At 41.7% G+C, this 17,580-nt stretch overlaps 1 long non-coding RNA gene across 1 annotated transcript in view; it reads right to left on the minus strand.

The window, feature by feature from the left end:
- Positions 1–14,350: 14,350 nt before the first annotated feature.
- LOC122703196 overlaps positions 14,351–17,580 on the minus strand; it is a 66,722-nt gene continuing 63,492 nt past the window's right edge. Inside the window, exon 3 of the long non-coding RNA XR_006343415.1 lies at positions 14,351–14,416. This is a non-coding gene — a long non-coding RNA (uncharacterized LOC122703196). The remainder of the gene's footprint in view (positions 14,417–17,580) is intronic.

Here is a 17,580-nt window from a genome sequence, read left to right on the forward strand (position 1 = left end):
TGTGCAGACAGATACTAATGGACGGAGATGCTCAGAGAGGCCATATATAGTCTGCTATAATCAAGGAGTATTCTGGAAGAGGGGCACGTGAGGTGAAGCTTGAGGAATGAGTAACAGGGAAACACAAGGGAAGTTAGCCAGGGTTGACCACGTGGGGTAAACAATAACAAGGGGAGGGTACTTAGTAAGGGCAAAACTAACCCAAAGACACAGTGACTGTTCCTTCTGCTCAGTGCTTTCACACGTATTTGGCTGCGACCTACAAAACATCTATAGACGAGATTTAAAATGTCATGAATGACTGCCCTTCCTCCTAACATACCTCCTCCAGAGCAAACACTGACAGCCACCCTTCTGGAAGACCCTGGGGGGCAAACCTCCACCTGCCTCTGGGAAGATTTTACAGCTTAGGTTGTGTCCTAAGCAGCCACAAATCACCCCAGCTCCACACCTGTGACCCTGGGCCAAGAATCAATAGTTCTTCTCTCTTACAGGGTCCTGTATAAGAATGCAGGCTCCATAGGGCAGGAATGTTATTGAATCAGTAAATGAGTGAACAAACAGGATAGGTAAATCATCCAAAAGAACTTAAAGGGAGGGCTCCATACATATCCTAGAAAGAAGGGTTGGCAGACTGTTCACACATATAAATATCTGTTGAATTACTGAATTAAATAATGCAAGAATCACTGAATAAATGGATATGCCACTTTAGAAGTGATCAGAGTTTTGATCCCTGAGAGAAGTCTTCCCCAAAGGTGTGCACTGGACAAGCTTTATGACATGTACACAGCACCGTTCACCACAGCAGCAGAAATGAAGTTTCCAGTTCCCCCCTCAGGGCCCTACAGGACACCAAACCCCATGCATACCCCACCCCAACTGCCCATGTGCACACAGCCCACCTTGTACAATGTTATAAGTCCCTGTGACCACAAAACCTAGTGAGTTAGCTAGTGAGCCCTTAGAGATGACAAATCAGTGCGCATTTTAGAGGAGGAAAACAATATACTGATCCAGACAGCCTGAGCTGCAATAATTTGGGGGTTCTGTGATTTGGCAGGGGCGTGTGTCCTTCCTTGGTTAGATGACTCGTGCCAAGACAGGGAGCCATTTCAGTGTTACCATCCCCACCATCACCAGCAAAGCCCACGAACAATTCCCAGAAAACCACAATAGAATCTGGGTAATAAAATAAAGTCAAACCTTTTTTTTTTTCTTCTTCCATTGTGCTAGACTAGTTTTACTGGCTCACAGCATGCCATGTGCAGAGGACTTGTATCCTGCAGTCTTGGGATCAGAGTTTCCAGGGGCCAAATGGCAGCTCCCGACACTTAGGCTCAGCACCTGACCACGTGCAGAAACCCTTTTGTTTACTCCACAATTCTGCTGTGGGCCAGCTGTGCTGGGATACCCTGCACTGCCCGGTCACCTTGCCTCCAACTCACCAGAGCTGCACCAGCCCCAGGAACTCTGCCCCTCTCCAGACAGAACCCTGTAAAGCAGCTCTGCCCTTGGAGAGAGCTGGTACTTGAACCTGGGCTCGCACCACTCGTCTTCAGTCAAAAGGGTAATACTTTTGCTTCTGAACCAAATTCCATTTCATTCTACCGGCCTGAATAGCACCAGGCAGAAGGATCCTTGTTGAGAACTTGGAAGGGTCAGTAATACTACTATTGTTTGGCTTAGATCACCCATGATCTCCTTTCTAGACAGACCTAAGAAGCTTTATTCTTACCCTAGTAGTTCACCAAGTCCTCTGTGTTTACACTTGGCATCAAGGTGTCATGGCTCCCAGTCTATGCATGCTCTGTGCACCTCATGTTGTTGTTGTTTAGTTGCTAAGTCATGTCCAACTCTTTGCAACCCCATGGACTATAGCCTGCCAGGCTCCTTTGTCCATGGGATTCTCCAGGCAAGAGTACTGGAGTGGGTTGCCATTTTCTTCTCCAGGGGATCTTCCCAAACCCTCTTGCATTGGCAGGCAGATTCTTTACCACTGAACCATCATGGTATACTTGACAGATTTCAGCCATGAGCTCGGAGGCAGCATTCTCAGAGGGTGGTGAACATTTATTAAATTTTCTTTATAAACCTTCATATCCCAAGAGCACACAAGTGGCTCCCAAAAGACACAATTTGTAGACAGAGGCTCCTGTGAGAGCTTCAATTCTGAGACCATGGGCAGATGGCAACTCTGTGCCCATCACCAAAATGTTCATGGATTTCTCCACAGTGACTCTGCCCAAATTCCCAGGGGATGACTTTCAGCTCAAACAACCAGCTCACCAGCAACATGGACAAGCTCAAGCTCTTTGTGGCATTTCGTTTATTTAAGCTACATAAATTACTCGCTTTGATTTGGCTCCCTGTTGGAAGGTAGTTATCCTCCTTCACTCATAAACCAGTATTTAAAATGCTGAGGACTCACACTGCCTTCAGTGACCTTAAGCTCCTGGCTGAATTGAAAGTTGTGATTCATGTCAATGTATGACAAAAACCACTACAATATTGTAAAGTAATTAGCCTCCAACTAATAAAAATAAATGAAAAAAAAAAAAATCTCGAGACTTCGTCTTTGTCTTTTGAATATGGGTAGACTCTTTACCAGTGGAAACCTGTAGCTCTCTGAGAAATAAGCACAGATCCATGCTAGGGAGTCATAAAAAAAAGCTCATCCCAGCAGAGAAAGACATTGCCATGAAATGCTCTTCTCAGCCTTGGTGGCAGGCAGAGCTGGCAGCAAGCAGGGTACCAACTGCTATTGAAGGGAATGATGAGACACGATGGTCGTAACCAGAAGGTAATTTGGGTGAGGCAGTGGGTACCAGGAGGCCTGGGAGGTGGGCTGGCTGCCTGGAGCGCTCAGGCGTAATTCCTTCTACCTTCACGCTGTCACTCTCAGCCCTTTATGGAGCACCAGTGTCATGCCACATCAGCTGCACCTGTGCCCGTGTGATGACTTTCAGACTCAGATAAATACCATCAACGGATGTCAGGATGATGGGCACCACGGAACATGCTGGTGATTGATCTGTTTGTTTCCATCCTGGGGCCGTGGGTCTATTAAATAAACACTGGTATTTTTGAAGGAAAAGCAGGAGAAATGATGCTGAGGAGTGGCCTTTAAATTTCTTGTTTGCTTTGGATGTTGTTGTTTGCTCTTCAGAATTTTTTTTTTTTTTTTTGGTGGGAAGGACTTTTTTTTTTTTTTTTTGGTAAATAGATCTGGACACAAGCAGCAGGACTTCATTTGCCAGTCTCAGTTCCTCACTGAATATACTCCACAGCTAGCAAGTTATCAGTGATGAGCTGATTTCCCTGCTCTCTTGCAAAATTCTGTCCTATGGCCAGATTAGACATGAGAAACAGAGGGGCTTTGTGATATTGCCTGGAGGCCTCACCCCCTGAATACTCCCAAGGCCAGTCCTCTTACTTCAGGCTGGGAGACAGAATCTGTGTGACACGACAGACTCTTTCTCATTTTGCACAAAGCAAGTATGGTTGTAAGGGCAATATTCCACCTGTCTGCTGCATAATCCACTGCACTTCTGGATCCTCTGTCCATGGAATCCTCCAGGCAAGAATACTGGAGTAGGTTGCCCTTCCCATTCCCTTCAATCCAGGGATTAAACCCCAGTCTCCTGCACTGCAGTAGATTCTTTACCACCTGAGCTACCTGGGAAACCCATATTTAATTTTAAGGAGAAATTATTTATAAGAAAAATATTTATAACTGGAATTGTTAAGAAATTCTAGGTCGTGAAAAGTGACCCTCCTCCAAACTTGAAACTAGTTTTGTTTTCCAGTTTTTCAAATCCTGGGAAAAAATATTCAAAGTTATATTTCTTTTCTTATCTGTTTACCCAAGAGAGTCCTTTACTTAGTATGCCCATTTCTTTACCTGTAAAATTCAGATGATATCACTGAGAATTTCATAGGTGGAATGATGTAAAGCTATTTTGAGTCACTTTCTTCCTTGTACCCTCCTGGGCGGATACTCAGCCTTAAAGAATCAGGATATCAGTATTAGGTACCTAAGAACTTGGAATACTGCAGGTTAACTCTGTCTGCATTTAGGGTCCTGAACTGGATGATCCTGGAACAATGTGAAAAGAGCCTGCGTGTCCTGTGGAAGCAGCTAGACGCAAAGAGATAAGGTGATGTCTCCCAGTGTTCATTCCTTAGCTCTCCCGTATCAACCTGGAATTAAAAAATAAGAAGATGAGAGGGTAGGAGGAATTGAGAGAGCAGCGTTGATATATATATATACACACATACCACCAAGTATAAAGTAGACGGCTAGTGGGAAGTGGCTGTTTTAGCACAGGGAGCTCAGCTCAGGCTCTGTGATGACACAGATGGGTCAGATGGGGGTGGAAAGGTGTGAGAGGGAAGCTCAAGATGGAGGGGACACATGTATACATATAGCTGATTTACTTCATAGTACAGCAGAAACTAACACAACAGTGGAAAGCAATTATACTCCAATTAAAAACAAATTTAAAAAATTAAAAATTAGAAGATAGAACATAAGACAGTCATTTTGTGAAAAGATTCCTTCCTATCTTCTATTTTTTTTTTTTTTGAGAAATATATGAAGAAGAGCAACTGACAACATGATACCCTCTTATACTACTTCTCTATAGTTGTGTTACTCAAAGTGTGGTCTGTGGTCCAGAGCTAGATGGTGAACTATTTGTCAGTAAACGGCAGTGAGATGAACAGAGACAATAAAAGCAAACATGTCAGGACTTCCCTGGTGGTCCAGTGGTTAAGACTCTGAGCTCCCAGTGCAGGTGGCGTGGGTTTGATCCTGCATCAGGGAACTAGATCCCACATGCCGCAACTAAGACTCAACATAACCAAATAAATAATTTTTTTAAGAAAAGCAAATATGTCAAAGCTTGGATAGCAATTTGGCATTCCATAACTTCCATCCAGTAACCTGTGGACTCAGCTTTTTCAAACAGCATACAAACTAGTCTGGGTATTATCAGACTTGGTGGTAAATCACAATGGCTCAAACTGTACTCAGTCATGTGAATAGGACATATCTATCTGTGACAGATGAGAAATAAAAAATGCTAGATAGGTGACTCATAGATGGGAAGAACAAACAAGTCCTTTGCCACAGACAGTGAGAAGCACAGTATTATTTTAATCACCAAACTCATAAACTACCCACTCATTGTCCATCCTACTAGGTCGAATGTAAGTTCCACGAGGGCAGGAACTGTGTCTACCTTCTTCAGTGCTCTGTTACCAAAACCTAATGCTACAATCCCTGGTTTGTTGAATGAATGAATGAGGGATGTTTAGGGTTCCACCTTCCTCTCAGGTTTGGCAGCCATAAGATATCACAGCAGTTACATTTCTATGTCAGGTCTAGAAAGGATTACTCAAACCTCTCACTCCCCTTACTTATCCACTCCTTAATGTCAAGGCAATGAGACAGAAGATTCTGGAATACATCTCCAAATGCATAAGTGAGGTCTCTAGATAAATAGGATTTCCCCCATAGAATTCATTTTAACACCACCTTTTCAGGGTCACTGCTATTCCAAAAGCACAGTGCAACTGATATTTCTTATTATAAGTACTTACTGTTTGGAAGTCATCAGTGTCTCACAAACATGCCATGGTTCCTAATAAAATTTAGAGAGTGAACAAGGCTAAGGTTTCAGGGTTCCTGACATTACCAAAAAAACCACAGAAGTCATGGCCTTGTTCCCCTAGAGGATGTAGGAAAGACAGACAACACTCACCATCATCAAAAATATCATAATATTTTGACATAAAATATATTTTGTTGAAGAAATATATTTTTGTAGTAGCAAGTGAAAAGCATTAGGCCAGAGTCCACAAAGGCTCCCACTTGAGGGTGCTACAGCCCCTCAGCGGGACGTGGAAACGTATGGATGTTCCCATTATCACTGTATGCAGTCCCACCAAGTGGAAATGGCATAAAACCATCACCATTTTATTATGCTCAAAGACTGTGTGGGTCAAAAATTCAGAAGGAGTACAGTTTTGGTCTGTATTCCACAACATTGAGGATCTCTGCTAGGAAGATTCGAATAGCTGAGAAGTCCTCAGATATCCGTGGGCTGGAATCATGTGGCAACTTCTTCATTCACATGTTTGGTATCTGGGCCAAAAGGACTCAAAGATTGGGCTTAGCTGGGACTGTTGACCAACCCAACTATATATATATACCACTTCTCTATAAATTGATTGTGTCTCACCTCGTAGCACCCTTGGGGAAGTTACATGTTGTCTCAAGACTCCAAGATGAAGATTTCCTGCAAACAAGGGGGACGCTACATGGCCTTTTAGGACCACACCTCAGAAGTCACACAGTATCACTTTTCCTGCACTATATTGGTCAAATAGCTCAGTCGGTAAAAAATCTGCCTACAGTGCAGGAGACCCGGTTTCGATCCCTGGGTTGGGCAGATCCCCTGGAGAAGGAAATGGCAACCCACTTCAGTGTCCTTGCCTGGAAAATCTCATGGACAGAGGAGCCTGGTGGGCTGCAGTCCATGGGGTCGCAAAGAGTCGGGCATGACTAAATGACTAACACACACACACACACACACACATATTGGTCAAATTGGGCACAGGTACACCCAGATTCAAGGGGAAGTAACATATCCCCCACCTCCTGTTAGGAGAGGTGTGAAAAAATGAAAAACCTCTCCAGTGCAGAAAACTTCTGGAGCCAGGGATGCTAAGGAACCTGCAAAGCATCTGAGAACTTTGCATCTCTACAAACTGTCCTTCTGAAGATGCCAGCAGTACCCCTGTCTATGAACACCAGATCCTTGGATTCAGAGAAACCAGAAAGAAGTCATTTAGCCCAAGAATAAGATCATCTATTAAAAAAAAGAAAGGGGGGCTGCTATCAAGGTGTGGGTTTGAAGGGCTGAAATTAGACTCCAGATCTCTTTCTTCCAAGGTAGATAGTCCTAAGCACCTTCTTATGACAACATGCTTTCTTCAAGTAAATCTGTGCTAAAATTTCTAGTATGTAAAGTTTATCAACAGATGTTGAAACTGGTAGCAAAAAACATGATGAGTAACAGGATACTGACATGGTCCCATAGTCTCTGCCCACACATTTACTAATTAATAGAGAAAAAGTATAACCTTGCACTGGAAAACCCTGGTGGATAACACCTTTATCCAATGATCCAAGTGACAAATGGGTATCACTAGTGTCCTGATATAAGGCACTAAGAAGGCACAGCATCACTTTTATGACATTCCTGCTCAAATATATTACATAACCTGAATCAAATCACGTTTTAGGAACATCCTATAAATAACTGGGCTATGTTTTTCCCAAAAGTGCAAAATCATAAAAGACAGGATCCTTACTCTCAAATAATTCAGATAAAAAGATGATATTCATAGACACACACATAATAGAGGAGAATGAGAAAGTAAATGGACACAGCAGTCAGTAAATCTGAAAAGGGGGTTTGCAGAAGTTCCTGTACTACTCTTGTGACTTCTTTATAAGTTTTGTATAATTTTTAAATTATATCAAAATCAAAAGTTACACAATCAGCAACAATGACGAAACATTTAAGGGTGAATTTGTTGATGGTGTGTTCTCCCAGCTACTGCAATGAATTCCATTTCTTAACTTTCCAAGGACTCAAAGTTTAAACAGACCACAAGGTCTTGAGCTCTGCTCTCACGCAGCTCTGTCTAGTCTTCAGGGAGTAGATCGAGGCTTTGTGGGGAGATGTCAACCAGAATATCTCAGGGCACAAACTGGCCTTTTAGTTAGGTTATAGGAAAGCTGGTATAACAAAGAGGCCCAAAATCCAGAAGTTTCAGTAAAAGAGAATTTCATTTCTCATCCAACAGTCCAGGGATTTGAAGTAACTCTGCCATCCTCAATCAGAAGCTTCCGTTTCTGGGTTCAAGGGATCAGCTTTGATGGCCACTTCCTAGTCAGACGGGAGGGGGACAGAAGGAGAGAAAAGGACAGAGTTTCATTATAAAACTCAGTTTGGAAGTTTGCCTACATCACTTCTATCATCATCACTTTCTTGATCAAAATTTAATCACAGGCCACAGCTAGACCATAGGGAGGCTGAGTAATCAACCTCTGTCTCTGTAGATGTGGACATACTCCCAGCTAAAACTCAGAGTAGGGTAATGTTCTATTATTAAGAGGCAGAGAGTGAGAAGGGATCATGGTAGGTAACTTGATCCCCTGCCCAGGGAACAGAGACTGGGGGCTTCTACAGGACCAGGAGAATATCTCAGTCATGTTTCCAACAGGGGTATGAGTTTCAGGAATAGGAGAGAAATTCATGGATGAAATTGGTCTCCCAAAATAGAGATCGTCCAGTTTGGTGTCCATTTGAGAAAAGTATTTGAGTAGCTGTCAGATTTCCAGGTTCAAGATGCTTTATTCTAGAGACAAAGACCAACATTTTTCCAGCCACAGAGAGAATTGTCTTGTCAAATTTATTTTCATTTTGTAGACAAAATAAAATATTTTTATACAAAGTGGACTTCATCCATGCCCACATTCATATCCACATGCACATGCATACACACATACACACACATGTACACTTGCAGACATGGTATGTGAAGTCACTCTGGAGTGCTCCCTGAGTTTTCTCTTAGTGACTCCGTTGATTGGGAATGTGAGGTATATTTACACTGTCGACTCACACTTACATTTTATGGTCACTAAGTGGCTGTCATAAAATAACAGGCAAATTATCCAACATTGCTTTTGAAGGGACCATGTCTTGACTTGTCAAATTTATCAGTGGCTGAACTGCTTTACGGGTATCTGAAAAAATAACTTGTCCCAGAACAGGCAAGCTAACACATCTGTATTCTAGTTGATTAAAGCGCTATTTAATTTTTGAGGGTTTTCCTTCAAAACAGCATTCAAAATGTCACTTTCTCTTCCCTCCTTTCCTCTCACATCTCTGTTGGATGCAGACATGTACATGGGCAGACTGCAATGTGCTCTGCTTTTTCTTTTCAGCTTCACTGTACCCCTAGGGAGGCAGAGAGGAAGTTAACAAGGGTGTAGGAGGATACTGTCTGATTTATTAGAACAGCCAGTTTGCCATGTTAACCCAAGTTCTGAAGATATGAGGACCACCAAGGAACATTAGGCATTTATCATCATCACAAAGCCTGAAGACAGGAACACACATGCACCAGGAAACCACAGATCCTAAAGCTCCCAAAGTGCCACAAAGAGGTTTTGAAATTCACCCTGGTTTCCCAAGAACCTCCCTCCTGACCCTGCCTGTGCCCCAGATCTGGAGGAACTGACCCCTCCTCCCTCCTAGTGACTCATCCAAATGCCCAGCTAGGATCTCCTTGGCTCCCACTGCAGCCTCTTCAGCCATCCCTTCCACACTTGCCTAGTCACAGCCCCAGACCAAAGACTCTCAGGAAGGCTGCCAACCTTGGCTCATTGGCAAACCTCTCAATACCAAGAGCAGGGGCATTCTCAGACTTTATTGCAACTCCACTGCTTTAATAACCCACAGTCACTCTGCTTTTCAATTCCCCCATCCCCAACCAGGGACTGTCACTGAAAGCAATATCCAGGGACTTGCCTGATGGTCCATTGGTTAAGACTTCACCTTCCAACACAGGGATGTGGGTTTGATTCCTGATTGAGGAGCTAAGATCCCACATGCCTCCTGGCCAAAGCAACAAAACATAAAAAAAGAAACAATATTATAACAAATACAATAAAGACTTTAAAAATAGTCCCACATCAAAAATAAATAGATAAATAAAAATAAATAATAAAAAGAAAATAGTATCCACATCTAGAGGGTCTCATCGAAATGTCATAGGTAACCCAACCTGATGATTACAAGTGTACATTTGAGTATGAGTTCCTGGGTTTGCGTCTTGTCTCTGTTGCTTATAAACTTTGACCCAGGCAAGGGACACCTCTCTCTGCTGCAGTTTCCATACAGTTTCCATCAGTGTCGATACTGATGGATACTACTACCTACATCACAGGATAAAGTTAAGTGAGTTAATACATGTAAATCACTTAGAAACATGCCTGACATAATGAAGGCTCAATAAGCATTAGCTATTCCCATCACTATTATTGTTACTATTATAGAATCTGACAATTAGAAGATCATTAGTGGCCTTGTCCAAAGTAATTCAGTAAACCAACGAAGATATATAAACCAGTGTGATGGGGAAAGATGAGTGAATGGGGTGGAGAGAAAGTGAAAACATGGGATTTTTGTCAAGAGAAGGAGAAGAGATATGAGGTGACAACTAAGAAAGATCACAGGGTCAATAAAAAATCGATTCATCCTTTAACCATAAAATACCTGGGCAGAAAAATTGTTATAAAGCTTTGGTAATTCTGATAAATTGGTACAAATTACAGTCAATCTATTAACAATTGTGAAACAAGTAAAAGTACTTAAAATTTACCAAGTATTCTATGTTTAGCTCACTTGATTCTTAAGTCTGAGAATACAGACCCCATTTTATACAAAAACATTCAAGTCTCGGTGAAAGAGACTTGTCCAAGCCACACATCCATTCTGGCCACCCTTGTCTCTCATCTCTAAATTCTTAATATTTCAGAAATGCTATTTATTATCACTATTCTCATGAAGCTCAGAGAATCTCTATTAATGAGACCAAGTATATTTTCTTAGATCAAAATTAGAGAACTGCTATAAACTGCTGAGAGACTGCTTGCCCAAGCTTCTCACTCAGGATAAGCCTTATAACAGAATCTTCTGCAGTATTCCTTTTGGTCAACCAGGGGTCAGTTGAGCAAGTGTACGTGCTGACACTCAGACACCTGTCCAGAACCCCAAACATCTTCCTCTTCTACTGATCTCCTTCCTTAACACTGGGCCACCAACATACACACACACACAAACACATACATACACACACACACACACACACACACACAGACAACCCTGAGCCGAGGGTGAAAGTCCCTCCTTTAACTACAAAATGCTAACCACCAGGGCACTCACTCAGGACTGAATTGCCACCACTGGTAAGTCGTTAGTCTGCACACATATCTCATCTCCCTTGTATTTTGAGTTGAGGATAGTCCCACCTCTTTACAGTCCTCAATCGGCCATGCACCTGCCATGAGATGTTTTGCTCCCTCCCTCTGCTGGTTTGTATACAGCCCCAGTGGCTTAACAGTGCATGTTCTCTTTATGTGTGTGTGCTCAGTCATGTCTGACTCCTTGTGACCCCATGAACTGTAGCCTACCAGGTTCCTCTGTCCGTGGGATTTCCCAGGCAAAAATTCTGGATGGGTTGACATGTCCTACTCCAGAGGATCTTCCAGACCCAGAATCAAACTCAGATCTCCTGTATTGGCAGGCAGATACTTTACCATTGGTTCCACCTGGGAAACCTGTGTTCTTTTTGGTGTTGCTTTTTCTTGCAACTCCCTGGGGCCTCACTGTCTAAATGGAAGAGGTTCTGTGCTGATAGACAACACTGACCAAGATAAATTTGGCAGTGACCGGTGTTTGCAAGGTCACTCTGGGGACCAATCTGGCTGAGCACACCAGGGGATGCCAGCGGCCCTAGAGGCCCTCCCATCTCCAAACAGGGCCTGACACTCGCTCACCCAGGACTCTGGCGCATCAATCGTGGCACATCACAGAGCACTTCATGCTCTCTGCTCTTTCTCCATCCATGACAAAGCTGCTGTTTCAAAGTTCTCCTCGGATAGTTAAAGTGTTTCAAACATTTTGTTGCAAAGAGGTTTGGCCCTTTATTTTACATTCCTCTAGTCACAAGCAGCAGCTTTCAAACTGCTTTTAACCACAGTGGGGAGCGTGAAGGTTTGTAAAATATGGAGCTTACATTAAACAAATCCTGTAAATGTAATTTCCTTTATTAGGAAAGGGGAAGATGTCACAGAGGTAAGAAGGCAGATGTGCCAGTCACCTATGCCGCTATAACAAAGAATGACAAATGTAGCGGCTTAAAAAAAAATGCAAACCAGGGACTTCCCTGGTGATCCAGTGGTTAAGAGTTCACCTTCCAATGCAGGGAGGGTGGGTTCAATCCCTGGTCAGGAAGATCACACCCGCCTCACGGCCAACAAACCAAAATATAAAACAGAGGCAATATTGTAATAAATTCAATAAAGACTTCAAAAAGGATCCACATTAAAAAACAAAACAACAACAAAAAAACCTTGAAAAGAACCACACAAACTTATTATCTTACAGTTTGGAGGTCAGAAGTCTGAGGCATGTCTCTCAAGGCTAAAATCAAGGTGCAGGCAGGACTGCATTCCTTTATAGGGAGAATTCCTTTTTCTTGCCTTTCCAGCTTCTAGAGGATACTCAGAGTTCTTCACTTATGGTCCTTTCCACACTCAGAGCTGACAAAGGCAGGCTGAATCCTTCTGACTGAATTATTCTGAGCTTCTCCAGATTCACAACTCCTTTCAACTCACTCTCTCCCACTTTTAAGGACCCTTCTGGTTGCATCAGGCCCACCAGGATAATCTTCCTATTTTTAAGATACAGTGATGAGCAACATTAATTTCATCTGCAACCTTAACTTCCCTTTGTAACCTAATATATTCACAAGTTCTAAAGATTAGGATCCGGACATTTACAGGGGAAGGGAGGCATTAGTAAACTCGCCACAACAGATATCACTGGAGCTATGCTCAGTTTACAGTTTAGTGATGCTGGTATTGAACCCTGAAATTTGGAAGACAATTTCAGGGTAGTCTGAACCATCCCCACAACCTGCCAGCCTCTCACATCCAAAATGGATCTGCCAAGGTGCTAGCCACACACAGGCTAGTTAAGACTCAGGTCCCCGGGATGCAAGCAGTGTCCTCTGTGATACAGAGTTCTGATGACTCATCTTTGTAGAATTCATGGAAGTGCAAGCTCGCTGAGCTGCTCTCCTTTAATCAACTGTTTAATAAGTCCCCTCCATGTCTTTGGTGAATCATATTGGCTGATGACACAGCATGCTGAATCTCTCTGCTAGTTGGCTAATTTCTGATATATATTAACATTGTCACTTCCAACAATCGAGTGGGATGTGCAGCCATGTCAGCTGTGATTGTGTCCCAACCATTCATGCCTGTATGTATGCTCTTGTAATGATGTAATTTAATTAAACGTCACATAAACCAATGGAAGACAAACATGAAAAGAGAGGTTTTTTTTTATGTACACCAAGTAGAATGCCTTAGAAAGTCTGAATAAAGATGAGTCATTTCAAAAAAAGAAGAGACAGGCAATTAGATGGTAAAACAACTGTTAGAGAGAGAAAATATAATCACAAAAACCAAGGATTTTGCCAAAAAGCAGAAGTGGAGCCAAAAGTGAGAATTAGCTACAGTCTTATAAGAAGGAGGCGGAAGTGGAATATGGTGAAAACAAGGTGGGAGAAACCCTTGCCGATTAAAAAAGCAGTGTTAAGTGAAGCAGACCTCACTTGTACTGGCTGAAGAGTGGGTGAGTTAGGGGAAGCACACTGACTGGAACCGCCCACCCTGTCCAGGCACCATAGTAACCATTTGCATGAGTTGTTTTAGGACAGGAGGTCCTGGTAAGGAACATGGAACTAATAAGCCACCACCAACCAGAAGAGTTTGGGAAAGGTAAAAAGGAGACACCACATGTCCAACCACCTCTCAGAATCCTTCTTGCTGGCATCCATCTTGTCTGAGCAATGTGTGCGCCACCAGGAAGGACTCTGTGTCAGAGTGATGGGCCAAAGACAACCCGGAAACTAATCCCATCGTCATAAAACCCAAGACTGCGAGTCACGTGGCAGAGCAGTTCTCCTGGGTTCCCTTACCCTACTGGTCTCTGCTCAGGCACCCTTTGCAATTAAATCTCTTGTTTTGTCAGCTTCTGTGTCTACTCAGACAATTCATTTCCAAGTGTTAGACAAGAACCCATTCTCGGGTCCTGGAAGGGGTCCCCCTTCCTGCAATAGGTGGGTTAGGTCTGACTAATGTGAACTTCCTGTGTCATCCATCCACCTGAGGATGGATTTCAGGATGGTTTGAGAAGTGCTATACAGATATGAGGATTACTTCTATAAGGGTGAGGAGGACAGCAGGTTCTCCATCATAACAATTTCTGTTTCCCTAAATCCGCCCTGCCTTTCTGCCTGAAACTAGCAGGAGTATAGGAAAACCATTCTGTCTGAATAAAATCTGTCAACCTGTGCATGATCCCAGGCTGACAGATCAAGCCATTGAAATAATGCTTCTTGGAAAAACTACTTCCAGCAAGTCCCAGCCCTTTGCTTGATGACCTTACCCTTTGGAAGACAGTTATTAATCGGGGAAATATCAAAGTGCATCTGATGACAGATCTTCTGATCTCATCCTCTGTCTTGCTCTTGAGCACATCTAAAGAAGAGGATAAATACTTTCTTTAGTCACCATCTTAAAGCTGCCATGGGCCTTGTGCCCATACATGCAAATCTGGGTCCTAAATGAATTCAAGACAGTGGAAGGAGACAATTCAGAAGCCCTGGCTACACATTTCTTCTGCCTTTCCTTTTCTGTGGGTTTTCTACCAGTTAGAATGCAGAGTCTGCTTTCAGTGACACTAGGGTCTATGGCTGCTCTAAAAAGAAGAGTTGAGTCATGGAATGAGCAAAAATCCTGGTGCTACGCAAAACATATGGAATCTAGGTTCCTAACCCTTGGTCACCCCTAGCCCTCAAGGAGCAAGACAATGTAATTGTATGTAGATGGGTCAAGAAGCAGATATTTATGGTAACGACGACCCTATATGAGAGACAGCAAAAGAGACACAGATATAAAAAACAAACTTTAGGACTCTGTGGGAGAAGGCAAGGGTGGGGTGATTTGAGAAAATAGCACTGAAACATGTACATTACCATATGTGAAATGGATGGCCAGTCCAAGTTCAATACATGAAACAGGGCACTCAAAGCCGGTATACTGGGACAACCCAGATGGATGGGACGGGGAGGGAGGTGGGAGGGGCATTTGGGATGGGGGACACATGTATACCCGTGGCTGATTCATGTCAATGTATGGCAAAAACCACCATGATATTATAACGTAATTAGCCACCAATTAAAATAAATAAATTAAAAAAAAACAGATATTTAATATAGTTTCAAAACAAGAAAATAAACCAATAGACAAAACTAAACTAAAGTAATTGAAGATTAAAGGGAAAAGGAAGTTGTGTGACAGAAATACATCATATACTAAGCAAATCAACAAATGGTATTTTAAGTTGACAAATCATACCTAAATTATTAATTCTATTAGAAGTATTAAAAAAATGAAACAGTTAAAACAAGGTGTGGGACAGGGAAAGAATTGTTTCTTTCCATTGGCTACTCCATTGGATACTTTGCAGAAAGCGAAGAAGAACTAAAGAGCCTCTTGATGAAAGTGAAAGAGGAGAGTGAAGAAGTTGGCTTTAAACTCAACATTCAGAAAATTAAGATCATGGCATCCAGTCCCATCACTTCATGGCAAATAGATGGGGAACAATGGAAACAGGGAGAGACTTTAATTTTGGGGGCTCCAAAATCACTATAGATGGTGTCTGCAGCCATGAAATTAAAAGACGCCTGCTCCTTGGAAGAAAAGCTATGACCAAACTAGACAGCATATTAAAAAGCAGACACATTACTTTGCCAACAAAGGTCTGTCTAATCAAAGCTATGGTTTTTCCAGTATGGATTGTGAGAGTTGGACTATAAAGAAAGCTGAGCGCTGAAGAACTGATGATTTTGAACTGTGGCGTTTCTTAGAGAAGACTCTTGAGAGTCCCTTGGACTGCAAGGAGAACCAACCAGTCAATCCTAAAGGAAATCAGTCCTGAATATTCATTGGAAGGACTGATGCTGAAGCTGAAACTTCAATACTTTGGCCATTTGATGAGAAGAATTGACTCATTTGAAAAGATCCTGATGCTGGGAAAGATTGAAGGCAGGAGGAGAAGGGGACAATAGAGGATGAGATGGTTGGATGGCATCACCAACTCAATGGACATAAGTTTGAGTAGGCTCCGGGGGTTGGTAGTGGACAGGGAAGCCTGGTGTGCTGCAGTCCACGGGGTCACAAAGAGTTGGACATGACTGAGTGACTGAACTGAACTGATTGGATACTCTCTTGTACTGCTTGAATATGTATGTAAATAGTAAAACGTCTAGAAAAATGTACCATTAAACTTTAAAAAATGCATTCATTTAGAGAAGCAGAAAGTGAGAAGAAAATCCATTTACTTTTCAACCTCACGTTTGTATTATTCCCAATGAATCTGCATTCGCATTGAAATCTGAAACTTGACAGTGAGTGATTATATATTTATAAAGTGGGATATTATGAAACTATTTAAAATATTGTTGTTGTGGAAGACACATGGCAAGGAAAATTATTCATAATAAATGACCAAACTGTTAAGAGTCTTAAATGCTATTCCCATGTGACCAAAGTGAACTGACCATATTCAGAGCTTGTTTGATTTGAAGCTTAAAATATGTTTTAGATTGCTTGTTCTGTCAGTTATAAAAATTTCAACAACTTACTAGCAATAATCAAGTTAAGATAATAAAAGTAGAAAAATTACAGCAAAATACTCATGTTGTCTATTCCCTAGAGACAACATTCTAGTATAGAGTCTTTTGAATTTTTTTCTACGAATTTAGAAATTTTTACTCTGTACATATATACCTATAGACACATACACACATATGATTTCATTAAACAAAATGGGATAACTCCTACTGTTCTACTAAAGTAATACAGAAGGTTAAAAAATAAGTGTATCATTAATGAATAGCCCCATGTTAAATTAGGAATATGTTTGTTCTTTCACAAATAAATTTTCTCTGGAAAAAAAAAATACCATGTGTATCATTCTTACACAAGAGGCTCATTAGTTTTTTTCTGTATCCTTCTACATTTATAGTATGAACTGCTACAACAAGGATAGCATTTAAAATATTATCAAAATTATAAAGACTTTGAATTTAAAATGAGTTCAAAGACAATTAGCTTAAAAAGCCCAAAAGGCTTTATTGAGTTAACAGTACATTTAAAAAATGAAATTAATTTTAAAGCATTGATTTTTTTTCTAAAAGAGGGAGACATTTAAATTGTTTTTTAATTCAGTGTTTCAACTCAAGAAATTGAAATTAACTCAATTTAGGTTTTCTATAGCGTTTGCAAATAGGTCTTGGTATTCATATGGTCTAAATATCACCACATGCCAACTTCTGGTAATTTGCTGTTTCCCAGAAAGCTGAATTCAGCAGTCAGCAGGCTTGCCTTGAACAGCACTGCTTGGAAAATGGGGCTGGGGGAAGCACCATTTAGTTCTAGAGGCTGTCAGAGAATCATTAAATGTGATGGTTTTATGCACGTAGTCTATATAACATGTGTGTCTCTATAAAACAGGCACTGAAGTTTTAGGCTAACCCTTGTGCTAGGGAAATCTAGCTTGGGAAACGCTTAATTCACTAATTATTGTCATTCTCTGGAAAGCTGCCCCCCTGACCTTCATATCTGCTATCTTTTTCTTA

The sequence above is a fragment of the Cervus elaphus genome, chromosome 11, assembly GCF_910594005.1.
Source record: "Cervus elaphus chromosome 11, mCerEla1.1, whole genome shotgun sequence".
NCBI lineage: Eukaryota > Metazoa > Chordata > Mammalia > Artiodactyla > Cervidae > Cervus > Cervus elaphus.